This window comes from Medicago truncatula, chromosome 8 (assembly GCF_003473485.1).
Source record: "Medicago truncatula cultivar Jemalong A17 chromosome 8, MtrunA17r5.0-ANR, whole genome shotgun sequence".
NCBI classification, from domain to species: Eukaryota; Viridiplantae; Streptophyta; class Magnoliopsida; order Fabales; family Fabaceae; genus Medicago; species Medicago truncatula.
Genome location: NC_053049.1, coordinates 25870800 through 25891703, shown reverse-complemented (window position 1 = coordinate 25891703; position 20904 = coordinate 25870800). Strand labels below are relative to the sequence as shown.

The 20904-nt window shown below is 33.2% G+C and overlaps 1 long non-coding RNA gene across 2 annotated transcripts; it reads right to left on the bottom strand.

Annotated features, from left to right (window-relative positions):
* Positions 1-16729: 16729 nt before the first annotated feature.
* Positions 16730-19211, bottom strand: LOC25502661 (uncharacterized). Of its 2 annotated transcripts, none has more exons than XR_003007742.2 (4): positions 18893-19211; positions 18634-18740; positions 17779-17851; positions 16730-17605 (listed from the first exon to the last, which is right to left on the bottom strand). It is a non-coding gene; the product is annotated as an uncharacterized lncRNA (long non-coding RNA). The 2 variants fall into 2 exon arrangements; XR_003007740.2 differs by having other exon boundaries at positions 16730-17026.
* Positions 19212-20904: the final 1693 nt, after the last annotated feature.

Here is a 20904-nt window from a genome sequence, read left to right as displayed (position 1 = left end):
ATTCAGTATGATATATTCCACATATAAATTTCATAGCGTCGATATACTTATCTTTGTTAGGATTGATGTTGATGCTCAATGGTGCTGTCAATATCAATTAAAAACAATCACACATAAAACTCAAACAAATTTTGTGCCTGACTTACAATCTTAATAGGAATGATTTATTTATAACATTTTTTTCTCTTACAAATGGTACATAACATGAACAAAGGATAGCAAATATGACAAACATTGACTTCACAAAATCAAGTATGTTATTAAACATATCTTTTCGATGGTACTATACGTGATAGGTAGGTCATTTAAGCCTCAGGAGATGAATATAAGGTGGATCTGTTGGTTCATATTCTCATAAAGCCATATTTGTAAATGCAAAAATCGTAAGAAAGACACCAAAAAGCAATTGCAAAATCTCAACTCATATGAAAACAAAAATGTAGATAAATATATCTTTTTTTGAGAAAAAAAAAAAACCTCTTTGGTAGTGAATGGGGAATTTTGTGACATTTATGGTAGATGGTTGTCCATCATGGCTACCTCTTATGTAAAGGGTGATATCTTTGTTGTTATGGCAAAACAAATCTCAGTGTGTGTATATATAGTACTTGAAATAAGTCAATTGTCCATTAAGCTCTTTCCTTTCGTGTTCATCATAGGCATTCATCGTTAATAATGATACTTAATGTGCATGTATATTTCTAATGCTAATTAATTATTTCGTTATATAACTTCCAAAAACGGTTTGAATGCAATTATTACACATTTATATTGAGTTTGTATATTTCAATGGACAATTAAAACATACATTCATTTGCATTAAAAGGATTTGAGAATAGTATGGAGTGAAATCGTAATTCAAAATTACTTTTAATGTTGTTTTAACAGTCACAATCGCTTTTAAATGAGAAATTCAAAGGATATAATGAATGATTATAGGAGTGAATATTTGAATTTCAAATGAATGGATGATGATCAAGATAAGAGTTTATGAGCATTTATTTTCTTTTAAATGAGAAGGTCAAACAGATGAATTATTTAACTTTGTTTGTTGGTGCGGAACTGCCATTCAAATTTGAAATGAATTGCCTTAAACCATTTAATGAATGACAAACAATTTGAAATGAAATGAATTTATTGTGTGTAAAGGGATCATGAAGTCAAAGGTGTGAATTAAATGCAATAGAATGAATTCAGATCGACTGATTAGGAAATGCTCTCAAATTTGAAATGAATTGCCTTAAATTATTTAATGAATGACAAACAATTTGAAATGAAATTAATTTATTGCGTGTTAAAAGGGTGAGGAGGTTAAACATCCTTATTTATTAATTTTGTTAGGTCTGCAGCAATTTAACCTAATTTTTTCCCGCTCATTTGCTTTATTAGTTTTGCAATTATTTAACCTAACAAATTGCATCTAAAAAAAGCATCTCACCAATTTCATTCCTATCCTCTTGATTTTTTTTTTAATTAGTTTCATGCCTTTATTTCATTCCTATCATGTTGCTTTTTTTTAAGGAATCCTTATTTATTAATTTTGTTAGGTCTGCAACAATTTAACCTAATTTTTTCCCGCTCATTTGCTTTATTAGGTCAAGTGATAAACCTTAGAAAGTCCTCCATTCATGCTGCTGGCGTAACTCAAAGTAGATTGAACAACATTGTGAGCTTGCTTGGGTTCTCTATTGGTAGATTTATTTTTAATTATTTTATTGTGTGTTTAATTGTGCTTGTGTGTGAATATTCATCATTGGGTGCATTTTCATGGGTTTTCGTGCTGGGGGGGGGGGGGGGTAAAATTAGTAATTTTGGTGAGAATTATTTTTAGTGTTTAGTGAGAACCATTATCTTACTAAGTTACTAGTGTAGTAATTAGTATTTTACCGTTAAGTGACCGTTGTTAATATTTTACCGTTAAGTGATCGTTAATAATATTTTACTGTTGTGGGTGTAGAAACATTTCAAAATTGAGTTGGAGTGGGTTAAGTCCTCTAAGGTTTAGGGTTAAGCCCATTAAGAGAATGGACTATATAAGACTTATCTTAAGAGAAAATATCACACATTTTTCATCGCATAAGATATTTTGAGAGAGGTAGAGAGAGAAAGTGAGGGAGAAGAGGAAAAAGGGTTAGAGAGAAGAGTAGCTTGAAGATTCAAGAATTTGAAGAGATCCTAGGAGATAAAGTGAACCTTGGGCTAGGAATCGGTGATAATTAAGGTAAGGGGGTTAGAATTCAATCATAATCATTTTAATATAGATTTTCAATTGTTGTATGAATAAGTGCTTAATTGAGTAAATGATTAATTGTTCATAGATGATAAAATTCGTGCTCTAATTATGATGATATGTTTAAATGCATGAAGTTGTTGATAATTGAATTGTTGTTATTGAAATTTCATGTTCAAAGTATGAGAAAGTGATATATGTTGAACTATGCTCAAATTGTTGAATTATGCTATGTTGTTGTTGAATTGTGGTAAGAGTCATGTTCAATTGATGTTGTTGTTGCTAAGTGATGTTGTTGTTGATGATTCATGGCTTGGGTATTCATAATTCATGATTTGTTGATGAGAAATGAGTTGTTGGTGGTGGTTTTGTGAAATTGGTGAATTAGTGCAAATGTCATTTGTTTTCAAGTATGTTGTGTCTTTGTGAATCATTTTAGCTATATTGACCTGTAAACAAACTTTGGGAACACTCTTGGGCATTGGAAGATCAAAATTGGGGGTTTTGGGTGAAAAGGGGTTGAAACCCGTAATATTTTTCTGCAGAACTATGACTGTTCGCTTAAGCGAACCATCATAGCAAGTTTCGGAAACAGGTCGCTTAAACGAACCTGTAAGCGACCGGTAAGCGTACTTTACTGATAGCTACTGGAACTTGTTCGCTTAAGCAAACCAAGTGTTCGCTTTAGCGAACGGTGAGCGATCAGTAAGCATACATTACAAGTAGCTACTGGAACTTGTTCGCTTAAGCGAACCTGCCCAGATTCAACCACTTTTGATTTTTGTTCCGGACTTTAGGGGGCCAATCCGAGCTTTGTAAAATGATTCTTTCAACTTGTTTAACCTCTGTTTGAACCCCTAAACCTACTGGAACATGATTAGCTTACTTAAACTTTGGATTTTCCATTTTGGGTTATAACTTGGATATTTTTGGGAATTCCGGATTTGGTTGAATTAAACTTTTATGAAATGAATGAGATTACAAGTTAAACCTACAACTCATATAGACTTAGGTAAGACTTGTAATGTTGGTCAAACGTCTTAATCATGTTAAACGTGAATTTCGGGTGGGAATGTGGAAAATGGCAACTTGAGTTTTATAGTACGAACTTAAGCTATTCTTTGAACTAATGTCCAATAGTTTGTAAGTGGCTTAGGCTCTTGATTACATGATTGATTAAGATTGTTTGGTAAGTTTTCAAACTTTATATTGCTACCTTACTTTAAGAGTTGTCGATGTTGGCTGTTTGCCACTTGATACGGTTTTATCGGAAATAATTCCTTTAAGTCAATTATATATGATCTTTCGTGACTAGCCGTATATGACTAAATGAAGATGTGTGAATGACTTGTTATATGTTGATATGATATTTATCATAAGATGTTATATGTTCTCTTACTTGGAATATGAAAAACAAATGGATCGGTGAGATTATATGACATAGTTGTTGTTGATGATTATTGATGGTTATGTGATAATGTGATGATGACTCTTATTTAAATTATGAATGAATGTTGTGTGGACGTAATTACTTGATAATGCAATTGTTGAGGAAATGATCAATATATTTGGAAGTTTTCCTTTATATTGTTGTGAAAGTTTGGAGGTGATTTGCATTGTCGAGTCCTTACTTGTATGTCCATGCATCATAGTCATGTTGAGTCTTGTAGTTGTAAAAGGGTTGAGCTCTTTTACTTCGGTGATTATGTAAGACGGGTGTAAAATCTTACATACGATGTTTTTGTTGCATCGAAGGTGACGACCTTGAGGTGTTCGGTACCACATGCATTTATGTGTCATGTTTAGGGACATATCATTTTGTTGCATGAGTCCTAAATGTGGAATAATTGACATACTTGTGGTTGCGAGTGATTGGTTGTGATATTTGGATTTATCATTATGAATCATTATTTAAGATTAATTATTCATGTCAATTATTTGGAATTTGAATTGGTTTATTCATGTCTAACTATTTATGTGGATTATGATTGATGTAATACTTACCCCTAGTGGTTTTGATCGCCTACCTATCTGTATGGATGGGTAGACGCTGTGCAGGATTAGTTGCTCCGGTGAGTTGATTGATGCTTGGTTGGATATCGGGAGCTATCTCTGTAACGCCCACTTTCGTTTAATTATTTATTTAATCGAGTTTAGGCAATTATATTATATTTATATAATATATGTGTGAGTTTTGTTGATTTAAGATGATTTAGATGATTTGGATGATTTGATGTGTTTTGATGATTTGATAAGATTATGAGACTTATTTTATTGTTAAATAAAATAAGATTTGATAAGAAAATAAAAATATTTAGTTGAGGTCTGTTTTGAGATTTTAGAGAGTTTTGGGGGATAAAGTGAGATAAGATAAGATATTAACAAAGAGGTATAAAAGAGATAGACCTAGTTTTAGAAAAAAAACATTGCACGTACGACTGTTTTTGGAAAAGAAGGAAAACCAAGAGAAGAGCTAGAGAGAGGGCTGCGATTTCTTCAAACTAAGGTAAGGGTGAGACTAATAATTCAGTAATATTGATTGTTATAATTCTGATGAATAATTGACAAAGTTAGGATTGATTTAGAAAAGTTTTGAAATTAGGTTAAATCCCTAAAATTGATGATCAAACGGTAAAACTTGATTAGATTGATGTAGAAACCGTCCTATAACCTTAGAATATGTTTAGGATGAATTCTGGATTTGAAATTAGGCTTAGAACCATGTTAGTTGATGAAATTTTTGTAGGAACTGCATTCTGCCCGAGCTAAAGTTCATCGCTCGCCATGGCGAGCAATGATCCTCGCCACGCGAGCCATAACCCTTCGCCTCACGAGTTACTTGTTGTAGCTCGCCACGGCGAGCAACCCTACTCGCCATAGCGAGCTTGACCAGAGAGCATGTCATTTTCTGAGTTTTTGACTTTTGAGTTGAACCTTAGATGCCTTTGAGTACCTTTAGGTGTCTACTATTGATTAGAGAATGATTTAGAATGAGATTGAACCTGGAACAACCTTAGTTGAGAATCTGGCTTGTACTCGCGATGGCGAGCAGATGCTCTCGCCTCGCGAGCACTTCCAGAACTGAGTGCATTTGAGGATTGTGAGACCTGAGTTGTTTGGATTGGTTAGGAAAGGAACTTTAGGTACTAATGAGACCTATTAAAGATATTGACTGAGAACTGTGAATCTTTTATGAATTGTTAAGTGATTATGAAGTGAATTTATGGACTGATTGTATTTACTTGAATTATTGTTGAATGACCAAGAAATTGTTGAGAATGATTTGTTATTAAGCTTGATGTGATTTGACTATGATGCAATTGTTATTAAACTATGTTGCATGAGTCTGAATTAAGTTGATGATGAACTCCAAATTATTGGATGTATAAGTGATAAGTTGATTAAGGTGTTTTGTTGATAGAGTCCATGCATTAGCATTCATTGAGCTTTTTCCTCACCATGATCGGAGCTTTGTCCTCCACACGATAGGAGCTTTGTCCTCCACACGATTAAAGTATATTAATACTATGATGACGATTGGTACCACATGCATATAAGTGTCTAAGTTGCATTGTCGCATTTGTCGAGTTTTAAAGATGTTTATGTTATTGATGATGATTGAAGTTGTGATTATGTGATAATTGTTTATCAAAGATGCAATGTTGATTAAGACTGATTATGATGTTAATTATGATTTCGAAATTATATTGATCAATGTTATTGTATTATGAAATCTCACCCCTTCTGCTTGAAAATGTTGCTCTTCGTATGAGTAACTTGCAGGTGATCGTGCTTAAGGGTGTTATGCATGCTTCATTCTCTTACGTGAACATTTATGTTATTTTTATAATGTTGATTAACTGTTGAAGTATTTTGATGGGGCCTACGTGCCAAAACGATTTATGGATTATGAAATAATTTCCGCTGCATTGTTTAAGTAATTTGTTGAAAGTTAAATTGTTATTTAACTGGTTTTGGATTATGTTATAATGTGATATCCCGTTTATGCTGTTTACTCTGATAAATGTTTAGAAATTTTTATATTGGGAAAACGGGGTGTTACAATCTCCAGTATCGGTTTAGTAGGGTCTAGGATAGACGCTGATCTAGGCATCTGTTTATGTTGGTCTAGATTTATCTGTTGGATTGATTCATGTTGGAGATTTACCCCTTTTGTCGGGATTTGGAGAACATTTATGTTGATGTATTTTGTTATCATGACATGTATGCTTCGAAGTATATGGTTTATATATGCGCTGCGAATGTTGAGATTTTTTTTATGCATGCATGTTGAATTTGGATTTTGTATGATGACGTAGCATCTATATCTTGAATATATGCTTATTCGCGAGTTTTATTGCTTTAATAGAAATAGGGCGTTACAGTCCCCATCTTCAAGGGGAAACCTAAAGCCATCTTTTTTCAATCAATTGCTGACAAAGTAAAAGTTAAACTGGCTGCTTGAAATCTTCTCTTTTATCCATTGCTGGCGGGATCCAACTAGTGAAATCAGTGACTCAATCCAGTTCCTTCATTCAATGTCAATTTACTCTTTGCCTACAAGTCTTATCAGGGTAATGGAAAAGTGGATTAAAAACTTCATATTGAGTGGTGACTTAACCAAAAGAAAATTGGTGATTGTTACTTGGAAAAAAGATTTGTTCTAGCTATGAGGAAGGTGGACTTGCTATCAGATCTCTTATCACTTTAAATGAAGCCACTAATAATCTAAAGCTTTGCTGGGATATTTTGCAAGGTAAAGAACAATGGTCTGTCATTTTGAAAAGCAGAATTCAAAGAGGAAATTCTTGTATAAATCATCATATATTCTCCTCTATATGAAGTGGTATCAAGCACGAATTCTCAACAATCAAAAACAACTCTTGCAGGATAATTGGAAATGGTAAGAAGACAGATTTTTGGCATGACTCTTGGTGTGGCGATCCATTGGCTCAAATTCTCAACATCCCTCCAACAATATTACAGTCAATTCCCACATTTGTAAGTTCCTACATTTCAAATCATCATTGGTCTATACCTTTTGAGTTATGTCAAAATTATCTTGGATTGGCAAATATTGTGAATCAAATTCAACTCCCATCTAGAGAGAAAGACGACAACATGGTGTGGAAACACAACTCAACAGGCAATTTGTCTCTAAAAGAAGCTTATGAATTCAAGAGAACTCATTTTCCCAAACCTGCTTGGACGAAAGACATTTGGTCGAAAGATATCCCTTCTTCTAAATCAATTTTGGTATGGAGATTCATGCTAGACAAGTTACCTACTGATGATAACCTTGCTCTTAGAGGATGTTATCTTCCCTCTATGTGCTCCCTGTGTCTTAAAACACAAGAAACTTTTTTCCATTTATTTCTTCAATGCCCATTTGCTGGTTACCTGTGGAGATGGTTGGCTAACACTATTAATCTATCACTGAAATTCCAAGTCAAAGAAGATATTTGGTCTATTTGTAATAGAGGTTGGTATCCCTAATGCAAGACTGTAATCACATCAGCGGTTATCAACTTGCTCAATGCTATTTGGATAGCAAGAAACCAATCCAGATTTAACAATAGAACTGCAAACTGGAGAAGTTCCATTTCTTGCATCTCGTCTAGTACTTCAATGGCAGGAAACCTAACCAGCAAGACATCCTCCTCCTCCATGTTGGATTTCATAATCTTAAAGAAGTTTAATGTTTCAGTGCACCCTCCTGACGCTCCAAAAATTATTGAGGTTATCTAGAATCCACCAATCTTCAACTGGATCAAATGTAACATAGACGGATCTGCAACAAACACCAGCTCAGCATGTGGTGGTATCTTCAGAGACAATCAAGCCAAATTTCTTCTTTGTTTTGCTGAGAATACGAAAAATGGCAGTGCATTTTATGCTGAATTATCTGGCGTTTTGAAAGCTATTGAATTAGCACATACTTATAACTGGAATTGTCTTTGGTTAGAATGTGATTCTGCTCTTGTTGTTAATGCTTTTAAAAATCAGTCTCTCATTCCTTGGAAGCTTAGAAATAGATTGGAAAATTGTTTAAGAATAGTCAGTAGAATGAATTTCTTTGTATCCCATGTATATAGGGAAGGTAACTGTTGTGCAGATGCTTTGGCCAATATAGGGTTGACTCTTAACCACTTGAAGGTTTGGACTGAGCTTCCTAGCTGCATTAGAAGCTCTTTTGTTAAAGATAGGTTAGGAATGCCTAACTTTAGGTTCACTAATCCTTGAGGAGGTTTTGGTTTGGTCCCCCTCCTCCTCTTTTGTACTCTTCTTTTCGATAATATATTTTCTCTTTGCTAAGCTTCCCTTTTTTTGCTTAAAAAAAAAAAAGGTTTGCAATTACTTAACCTATCAAATTGCATCTAAATTAATGTATCTCACCAATTTCATTCATATCCTCTTGCCTCTTTTTTTTTAACCAGTTTCATGCCTTTATTTCATTCCTATCATGTTGCCTTTTTTTTAAGGAATCCTTATTTATTAATTTTGTTAGGTGTGCAGAAATTTAACCTAATTTTTTCCCGCTCATTTGCTTTATTAGGTTTGCAATTATTTAACCTAACAAATTGCATCTAAAAAAAACTAGAACGCCGACCCGTGCGTCGCACGGGTCATATAGATTGTAGAAGCTAACAATAGTATTTGTATAAGTCTTCGTTACAATAAGTCATTAGTCCGATAATAAAGATAGTGTATCCCAAAAATCAAGCCAATAAAAACATTATAAATCTGTTCAATCATACAAATGACACAAATTAAAAAAGATTACGAAAAACCTCTCTATAAACCACATTAGACGTTTCATCATCGCCTTCACCATCATCTTGTATAAATTTATTTTGCACGTCAGGAACTAAAGAATGATCTGCTGTTAGCATTGAAGGATATTTAGATAAACTCTTACCACAACTTTGTAATAACATTTCAATCTCCGCCGGTGTGTATGCTTTGAATTGATCATCATCTAACACTAAATCTAAAAGACATGTGCATATAGAAGATAAAGTAGCATTAATTAGTAAAAAGTAATGAATCAATATTGTTTAAAAAAATATATTAAAAATAGAGTTTTATTAATCAATGATAAAGAATGAATAAATATTCCAAACAAAAAAACTTAACACTTCAGATTTCTTATATTAAAAACTGATCAGATTTTTTGTTCGGTGATGAAATTGTGACGTAGTTGACTCTTATAACTACAGCAAGCTTAACCTTTTTTGCGTTAATCATATGTGAATGGGATTGCAATAAATATAGAAAATCATTTGTAACTCACAGTGTAGTGTAATTTTGACAGCATTATAGAACTTTGATATCAAAAAATAATATTGTGTCTGATTCATATGGAATCTAAAGTAATTAATTTTGGACGGCATTATAGAACTTTGAAATTTCATTGTTGATTTAAACAGATACTTTGCTATTTATTATTTCTTATTTGAGTTAAACAAATACAAACGAAATAAATATATAAAGATACTTGGTCTCTTGCCTAATATAAAATCCGAATTAATGTGACTTAATCAATTTGTGGAAGTCTGCCAATGATCCCTTATAATAAATCTACACAGTTTCCTAATGAAATAACAGTTTTTATGCGACAGTTCAAATTTCCACCAATTCATAATTTGACAGAAATTTCAAATATCTATTTTTAATTGGTCACTGAAAAAGTTGTAGCTTGAAAAATATATACCTATGCAGCTTGATAATTAGAAGTCGTCTTTTTTGTGACTTTAAAAGTTTGCAAACTATTTTATCTGTGGTTATGAAAAATATATACTTTTGAAACTTTATAATCAAGACATTTATTTTTACAGCATTTTTGGAACTGGTATATCCTCATTTTGTGGCATGATTGAAAAATTTACAGACAATCATTTCATGCTTAAATTTATTGTTGAGTTAAACAATTAGAGGTGAAAAAGGTGTTATTGTGCAAAAGCCAATCCTTTCTTAGAGTGGGGGAAACATTTATTGCGTGATTCATGAGAAACATTTATTGCACAAATAAGTAAAATTCCACAGTCAAAACAGAAATTAAGTTGTTGTAACTGTAAATACACAATTTTGGTGCTGCAAAATCAATATGAGGATTTTTTGGAAGCTAATAGGGGCGGTAAACGCATAATATAAGGATTTTTTGTTAATCTTAAATTTCCATTTAAAATATAGAAAAAAATGTTGCCTTATTAACCTGATTACACGTTTATGTTTGTTTCTATAACTGCAAAGGTCACAAATATAATAAAGTGTTTCTTGTTATAACAGATGCATGAATTGAGAGAATCAAAATGGTCATTATAATTAAAAACAAAAAAGTCTGATTAAGAAAAGAAAAATAAAAACAGATTTCATATAGATTAACATTTCAGAATTCATCTCAGATACATAAGTCTGATTAAAAATAAAACCAGTTTTAAACTAAAAAGCTCATAAAGATAACATTTCAGATTTCAGTTGAACTAAAAACAGGAATTGAATGTTCTAATTGACAGATTTTGGCTTATTTTTAATGGCTTCAAACGAAGTTTGTTGATAGTCTTGTCAATTTCTGTGGATGGGTTTCGGCTCAAAGGTCCTACAAACAAAGAAAAAATTCATGTTAGAAACTGAAACAACATAACTATAAAAAGCAATGCAAAATATAGAGGTAGAAATATAAACATCAGTGAGACAAAGGTAGGAGAGCAATGCGGTGGGAGGACGATTGGCCATGCTTGAAATAGGGAAGTTAAGTTTCTGTTTTGTGAGGATATTGTTCAGAAAACGCAAATGAATCTGGTGCAAAACGCAAATGAGTCCGGTGCTGTAAACACACACACACATATATATATGTATATAGCGCAGGAATGGACATGGGAAAGGGGTGGAGTTTTAATATGCATAAGGAGCTGAATTGGCATGTTGGGAAGACAAAATGGCTGCTAGAATTAAAACTGGCGCATGATATTGGAGAAAACAAAATTGATGGTTGCATTGAACGTATTAAATGCCAATTGAAGAATAATGGATCGGCAGAGTTGAAAATTGGTGAGAGGGAAACTTTATTTTCAAGGTGCCATGCTGATTAGGATAAACACTAAGGAGTAATTAAGGCTGAAGCATTGGAGGGAAAATATTAGGTTAAAAATTAGGGTTACTAATAGCTTGACCAAACAAGCTCTAGTAAGAAAGATGTATCTCACCAATTTCATTCATATCTTCTTGCCTTTTTTTTTTGAACCAATTTCATGCTTTTATTTCATTCCTATCCTGTTGCCTTTTTTTTTTTTTTTGAAGGAATTCTTATTTATTAATTTTGTTAGGTCTGCAGCAATTTAACCTAATTTTTTCCCGCTCATTTGCTTTATTAGGTTTGCAATTATTTAACCTAACAAATTCCATCTAAAAAAAACTAGACCATTGACCCATGCTAAGGCACGTGTCATTTAAAAAAGATAATATTCACTGAAAAAATAAGACATTGTAGTTCGCGTGAATCTAAAAATTGTCGTGAATCAAAGCAATATGTCAATACCAAAGACTTTGTTATTGTTCCATAATTCTAGTACATAGTTCCTGTTACTTTAAAATAACATATAATTTTGAAAGGGAAATTGAAGTTCGTTGACATGCAAATAGTTTCAATAAGTAAGAAAATGAATAGTACACAAAAAAGTCCTACACATTACGGAAAACTTCTCTGTAGACCACATTTGATGCATCATCGTCGTCGTTGTCATTAATCAATATTTTTAAACCACCCCTCGAAGTAACCCGTGATATTGCGACGTACAACTGTCCATGTGAAAAAATAGGAGACGGTAGGTAGACACCAACATGTTCTAGCGACCGACCCTGACTCTTGTTAATAGTCATTGCAAATGAGACAGATATCGGAAACCGCCTTCGTTTAAATTTGAAAGGAATTCTATTATCAGATGGTGTTAGCGATAACCTTGGAATCAACACCTTCTCACCGATATTAGAACCTGATATTACCCGTCCTTCGAGCACAAATTTTCCTATCTTTGTAATGATCAATCTCGTACCGTTACATAAGCCCAAACTTTGATCCATGTTCCTGAGTAACATGACAGGTGCTCCTACTTTCAGTCGCAACCGATGATTTGGCAATCCAGACGCCACAATGGTGTTGAGGAATTCAGGAGTGTGGATGTCATCTACTGCGTCACCATCTATGTTTTTATGATAAGGTGTATCGTAACTCAAATATATTTTTTCTTCACCAGGAATCAAGTCTAACACATAATCATTAACCTGTTCAACAATGGTATTCTTTGGCGCCAAATGTGAGCAACTCGCACACTCATCTTGAGTTTCTTTCTTCCTCCAGAAACAGCTGAGATTGGAGTGTATTTGGAAGACATCATTGGCTTGTTTTTTCCTTTCCAAGAAAGAGGATGCTTATTTAGATTGAGATGGTTTGGCTAATAGGTTATGATATATTTATAGGGAAAAAGGTGCAATACGTGTTAGTAGGATATGTCGGTTGAGCAATAAAGAGTATTAGTTATCAGGATAAGCACAAAATAGTGGAACAAAATTAGGAAGTGGCCAACATTTTAGGATAAAGATTAATATGAATAAATGAAATTAATATTGTTGATGGGGCACTTTGTTTTACTTAAGAATTGGCATGTAAATAGGGAGGGGGCGCAGAACAAAGGGATGTAGTTGAAGTGAAATAAAATTATGCCCAACATTTTTGGATAAAGATTAATATGAATAAAATGAAATTAATATTTTTGATGGGACATTTTTTTTTACTTAAGAATTACCATAGTTGACTCGCCAAAACATATTTTAGAGATGTGGATGAAATGTGTAGTAGTTACTTGAATGAGAGGAATTAGGATTTTTAGTTTGTTTCCACCCAAAACATATTTTAGAGATGTGGATTGTAACGCCCTAGTTGTTATTTATTTTATTTTGAATTATTTGGAGTCTCATATATGATTTTATATGATTTTTGGTGATTTATGTGGTGTGTGCATTTAATATATGGTTTAATAAAATAATAATTAAAATTAGTGGGAATTATTATTATTTTAGAAATTTGGGAGTTAATTAGGATTTAATAGAATTAAGGGGAGTTTAATGAAATAAAAGGAGAGTTATAGTTTGGGAGTTAGGAAAAGAAAAGGTCAGAAGCAGTTTTACGTGAAACAAGTTTTGGGAGAGAAAACCAAGAACAAGGGGAGAGAAGAACAAGTAGAACCAAGATCAACCGTGTGTCGTGCGATTTTCTGAACTAAGGTAAGGGTGAGATTTACTTTCAATAGTATAGATTGTAATTCTGATTTTGATTTAACATGTTTCTGGTAGAAATTGAGAAATTTAGGATTAGGTTTTGATTATTGGTTTTTGAATGAAAAAGTGTAGAAACCATAGAATTGAATGGTGAAAAGAGTTGTTAATCAGGTAGGTTAGTGATGAGTTAACGTTTTAATGATAGGGTAATCATACGGTGATGTTTATGGATGATTTTGGAGAGTTTAGGGTTGAGAATTGAAGCCAAGGAGGCTCCCATGGTAGAAAATCGCAGAAAATCTGTGATTTCAGCATGTCTGATACTGTCGAAATCATGAGGCGATTCTAGTGATCATGAGGCAATTTTGACAGAAAAATCTGTAATTTTAGTATGTCTGATACTGTCGAAATCATGAGGCGATTCTGGTGATCCTGAGGCGATTTTGACAGAAAATGTGTAATTTTAGTATGACTGATGCTGTCTTACCATAAACCCTAAAATGCAATTTTCTTCACTCCAAATGCTTCCAAACTTCTTCCTAAGTGTAGGGACTTTATCCTAAACGTATAGAGATGTTTTTAGGAAAGATATAACGTTGTATAAAGGTCTAATGAGTTCATGAGTGGTCCTTGGGGTAGGGATGGAAGTTGTCTATAAGGGTATAGCCTCTCAATGTATCTAAGCTAATATAATTGATGTTGTTGATTACTAATATCCTTGAGTTGTTGAATCCTGTTTGAACGTTTTGAATGGAGTTTGATGTATGAGCATGATTAAGATAAATTGTGCATTTTTCTGGATTGTTGGATTGATTAATGATGAACTATTGATGACTGTGTTGTATGTTTACATTCATTAAATCATACAAGTGTGGAGTTATGGAGAGTTGAGTCATATACATATATATATATATATATATATATATGCATTTGTTGAGTTGTATGTAGATATACACAGGTTGGGTAGTTGCATAACATCAAAGTGGGAGAGCTTCGGCTCTGGAACGCCTTGTCGTTCAAAGTGGTGGAACACTAGTTGTTCAAAAGCGGTGTTGAGCGGTGAGGACTTAGGTCCTGATGAGAATGCTTTAACCATTCGACAGCGGTGTGGGTCACGGCCCTGATTATGGTACCACATGCATATTTGCATTTGTTGAGGAGTCTAAGGGGTTGTCTTAGCGGTGTTGTCATGTCGTTTGCATGAGTCGGTGTTGTCATGTCATTTGCATGAGTTGGTGTTGTTGGTTGTAAATGCCATATTGATGATGATGATGTTGTTTGATGGAGTATATATTTATACACATATAATGATGATTTGATTGATGAAGACTTGATTTGATGATGATGTGTTTTATGAAGTATATAATTATATATATATATATATATATATATATATATGGTGATGATCTGATTATATTTAGGGTGTTAGATTCAATTGATGAATTTTAATATCTATATTTTATTGTTGTGAATCTCACCCCTTCTGCTTGAAAATGTTGCCCTTCCTATGGGTAACTTGCAGGTGATCCTGAGTAGTTGGTGGTGGCTCAAGTGTCGTGTCTAGGGCTCTGATACGTGGGATGGGAATTATTATTGTTTTTCTTTCCTATGTATCTTATTTTGTGGCCCTATGTTGGTTGAATTATGTTGTTAAGGCTTTATGCCAAGATATTATTTTGGAGGTTTAAACAGTTGTTGATGTTTTGATGATTATATTCCGCTGCTAATTAAATGATGATCTCATTGGATGTTTATTAAATAGTTTTATATTCTATTTAAGAAAAATTTGAAAATGTAGTGTGACATGCCCGTTGGGTTTTACTCTGATGTTGAATTAATTATTATTTAATTACTTTTGGGTAACGGGGTGTTACATGGATGAAATCCCCTACTTATTTGAATGAGAGAAATAAGGATTTTAGTTTGCTTCCACCAAAAAGTTACTTTAGAGATGTGGATGAAATCTCTTAGTTACTTGAATGAGATTAGGATTTTTAGCTTGTTTCCACCCAAAACATATTTTACAGATGTGGATGAAATCCCCTACTTATTTGAATGAGAGAAATAAGGATTTTAGTTTGTTTCCACCAAAAAGTTAGTTTAGAGATGTGGATGAAATCTCTTAGTTACTTGAATGAGAGAAATTAAGATTAGGATTTTAGTTTGTTTCCACCCAAAACATATTTTAGAGATGTGGATGAAATCTTTAGTAGTTACTTGAATGAGAGGAATTAGGATTTTTAGTTTGTTTCCACCCAAAACATATTTTAGAGATGTGGATGAAATTCCCTAATTATTTGAATGAGAGAAATAAGGATTTTAGTTTGTTTGCACCAAAAAGTTACTTTAGAGATGTGGATGAAATCTCTTAGTTACTTGAATGAGAGAAATTAGGATTAGGATTTTAGTTTGTTTCCACCCAAAACATATTTTAGAGATGTGGATGAAATCTTTAGTAGTTACTTGAATGAGAGGAATTAGGATTTTTAGTTTGTTTCCACCCAAAACATATTTTAGAGATGTGGATGAAATCTTTAGTAGTTACTTGAATGAGAGGAATTAGGATTTTTAGTCTTTAGTAGTTACTTGAATGAGAGGAATTAGGATTTTTAGTTTGTTTCCACCCAAAACATATTTTAGAGATGTGGATGAAATCCCCTAATTATTTGGATGAGAGAAATAAGGATTTTAGTTTGTTTGCACCAAAAACTTAATTTAGAGATGTGGATGAAATCTTAGTTACTTGAATGTGAGAAATTAGGATTAGGATTTTAGTTTGTTTCCACCCAAAACATATTTTAGAGATGTGGATGAAATCCCCTACTTATTTGAATGAGAGAAATAAGGATTTTAGTTTGTTTCCACCAAAAAGTTACTTTAGAGATGTGGATGAAATCTCTTGGTTACTTGAATGAGAGAAATTAGGATTAGGATTTTAGTTTGTTTCCACCTAAAAAATATTTTAGAGATGTGGATGAAATCTTTAGTAGTTACTTGAATGAGAGAAATAAGGATTTTAGTTTGTTTCCACCCAAAACGTATTTTAGAGAATAGGATTAGTAATTGTTAGTAATAATGTTACTAAAAGTGTCACCAAAAGGTAGTAATTGTTACTAATAATGTTACTAAAAGCTATGCTACTAAAATGCTTCAGTAACACAACTATGCTACTAAATTGATTCAGAAACACAAAAACATACACACACATATAAGTTTCCCTCTTTATACACAACATTTGATGTAGTATTCATACAGTTACCATCTTCATGTGCCAATAGAATTTTCAATCCTTTTCTTGAGGTAACTCTAGAAACCGCAACATAAAGTTTTCCATTGGAAAAAAACTGATTGCAAATACCATGAAACAGATTGCAAATTCATTTGAAAAACACACAAAAATACAGATAAGTGAATTCATAATGCATTTTCAATACCATGAAACAGATTGCAAATACATATATTGTGGGAACTGTCTTGTAACAACAATAGCATGAAAGTCCTGTTAATTAGTTTCCAATTCACCTGCAATCCAACAAAAACACAAACAGTAAGAGAGGTTAGAGTGTCTACTCCTACTAACCATTAAAATGTTCTCAACTATATATGACCCGTGCGGTAGCAACTTGTTTTAACGACTGCCCTTGACTTTTTGTTGATCGATTTACATCGAAAAAACTGACCATTTACATCAAAAAAAAGTCAGCGCTTTAAAGATCAATGATTCTCCATAAATTAATGTCAAAAAATCAGATGCAAACTTTAAAGGACCCTTAATCAACTTATAACTAAAAAAGAACATTCAATAGATATCGTTTAGTAGATACAAATATAATATGGAAATCATTTAGTAGGATACAAATAGATATCAAAAGCTTCTCCTTCATCAATCAGATGAACTTAAAATTCATTCAAAAAATAGAAATCACTCCAATGTAATGGAGAGCATCTAGCTTCACCACAGGCTCATCTTTAGTTAAAGGCCATTGAAGATCTTCTCCTACTTTTATAACTGTAGCAAGAGACACATATTCCTCCAAGGTTTTGATGACCATGAAATGGCATTGAGCTAGTTCAAAAGCTTCTCCTTCATCCATCAGATAACTTAAAATTCATTCAACACATAGAAATCACTCAAACGAATAGCACAAATTGAGAATGGCAATATTCAACTTGAACAATGGAGAATGACAATTATTGAACTTGAACAATCAAAAAAATAAATTAGCTCAAATTGAAAGGGCATAAAGTAGGAGATGATGCAAAGTGCAACATACCTTCATGAATCAAAACTAATATCATATATTTCCTCCCGCAAATCAAAGTCTCTTCAACTAAGCAAGTAACAACCTACAAAATAGAAACAATACATATTAAACTTTGGCAGCAAAAGTGAAAGATTGAGAAAGAAATAGAGACTTGTAATATTGGAAACAATACTTACACATGACTTTAAGAGAAAATGATCCAATCATAGTAAAAAATAAAGAAATTGGTAATTTTATAAAACTAATGTACCAATTTAATTAGATCTTATCACTCAAAACCAAATACAATATATGTATAGAGAAAAAGGGCTTGAGGAAACTCCTAGCACAAATTGGGACAACAACGGGGAGTAAACAGTGACAAAATTCATATGGTAGTCTCATAAGAAGCAGTTCTGCAGTCATTAATGTGATCACTAAACATAAAACATAAAATTAAACAATTTCAAAATTCAAAATCAAGTAACTATTCAGTAACCCAGTTACAGAAAGTAGTGAAAAAGAAATTTTGGACTTTGGTTGAGAGGGAGGCCACAACAGGGGAAACCCAAATATATCAAACATTTATTTTTCAAAATTTCGAAGTACCAAAAATGTGCTTATAGGCAATGTCACCATACTCAATATTTTTGGATAAAAATGTGCTTATGGAAACAGCTTATGATAAATTATGTTCTGTTTAGATAAATTGCTTAATTAGGTTTGAACAATCAATTCAATTAAGAGAATGCAAATTAAAAGTTCAAAGGATAAACAATTAAAAACTAAAACTTTACTTGTGAAAATTAGAGTCTATAAGGAAAAAGTAAAGTATCATCACCAAAGAGGATGAAAGTTTAGACCTGGCATATTCAACGACCGGACCTGGCATATTCAACGACCGGACCTCATACATTCATCCACAAAGATGCATATAGCTGCACCACCGTTAGAATTTCAATTGCAAAAGTTACGGGGCCACTGAGCCATCACTTGAAAAAAGAAAAATTACTTTGATTTAGTAAATCCCTAACATAATAATCCCTAAATTGACAAAAAAAAAAAACCAAACTCCAACAATTAGTTTCTCTCAAATTCACACAGAATGATATAATACCATATGATATGCACATCTAATAATTACCTCAACGGTGGAAATTGAATCGTCACCGGAATGCTTCCCAAGTCGTAAAAGAATTGTGTGTCGTATTTGGTTGCCTCACTGTGACTGTCGCGCTCAGAGCCATTGATCGACCGCCGGGAAACGGAAGAGGCAACTGGACGGAGAGAGCTAGAGAGGAGGCCGCAGGAGAAAATCCACCGCTGACGGTGGCGGTCGAGTCGACGACGGCGAAAGATGAGAAGAGAAATACGACTGTGAAAGTGGAAAAGACATGGAAGAGAGTGAAGAGAGAAAGCGTAAGAGCAAGCGGGGTGGACTGAGGGAGAGTAAGTGTGGAAGAGAGAAAAAGCTGGACAAAAAGATATGAACTAATAATAAAAAAAAGGGCCGATGCAAATCTTTAGTGAAGGTAGTTAAATGACTCATGGAAAACATAATACAATTAATTGTGGATGGGAAGTTCAATAATCATTTTAAACCAATGTCCTTTAATCAAGGTAGTTTAGGAGGGAATAGTGGATTTCAAATTTCAAATTAAAATGATCTAACAGTTGATGTGCTAATTTTCCTAATTACAATGATCTAACGATCACGATAAAACTGAGCCAAAAAAATAGGGTTAGAGGTTGGCAATTAGGGTTTGCATGTTTGCAACCATTAGATATAAAAGATATGAAGTCATGAAAATGTAACTTAACCCTTCTTTCAAAAAACAAAAAAGTAACTTATCTCTATCCCTAATATCTTTAAAATTATATTCCAACTCTATTGCAACTTTAAAATCTCCCTATGTTTTTTTTTTTTTTGAACAAATAAAATCTCCCTATGTTAGCGGGTAAATCGTAGTTATTCTTCACTTTGAGGCCTTTCAAGTGAGAAAATTTTATTTTCATGTGCAGAGATGGGAAGAGAATCCCTTGGGTGAAAGTTTTTGAATGGGTACTGAGAATTGAGATGATGACCCATCCCCACAATGTACCTGTTCCTAAAAATATTACGATCTCTTTTTTGTCATTTTATAAAAATATTAAAATAATTTTTTTAAAATAAATTAAGGCTACAAATTACTCTTACTCATGTGTTTCTCAAATAATCCCAAGTAATTTTAAGTTCATTATAAAAGTAATATAGAATATACAAAGAAATATATTGATGGGTTCCCTACATAGACCCACATGAATCGAAATGGAAATGGAGTAGAACAGGAATAAATATAATTTCAGGGGTTGAGATAGGGAATTAGGGATCGCTCCCTCCCCACCTCATTAAACAATATTCAGAGCATTATTAAGCTTATCAACACACTTCACATGAATGAAGCTCACAAAACTGAATATTTGGCCTCTAGCATTTTTATTTCGAGAGACATAAACATCCGACAAGATACCACATACCTCAAAAGCCTTAGGAAAATCCAGACACTACACATGTTCAGGAATGTTTGTGACGTAAAAGGATGCCCTAATGCATATTGTCTACCGTAAATTATAGCTGTCTGCGATGTTGATTTGCTTCGGGAGTGGTGGTGTCACCTTGTATGTGATCTTCCTCAAGAAAAATCATGTCCTTGATAATCAGTGAATGATCGTGAAAATACCGTGAATTTTAATTAATGCTATGATTGACAATAGGAAACTCTACACCCAAAAAACCTTCATTTTGATCATCACGTGAGTATACATGAAACCGTCTCATGTCCTAAGAAAATCTTGTAGAGATAAACTTGTTCATCCTATAACCTCTATACTGAGAAGAATACCTAGGTCTGTCCTATCCTCGACCACCCGGTCGAATCACTTTCCGATGTCTATGGCTCACCTCATTACATTCCGTTGAATCTCCCTCCATTTGTGCCACACTTGCTGGAGCCCCACCCCTCCCATACGTCTCTGAATGATGCCGACGCGGTTTCCCCATGGTGGTGGTCTCTTTCATTCTCCAACTAAAATTATCAACCATGATATCTATACTATATATAAGGAAAATAACCCCTTTCAACTCTTTTGGGCTGGCTTTTCTCTTTTAAAAAATGC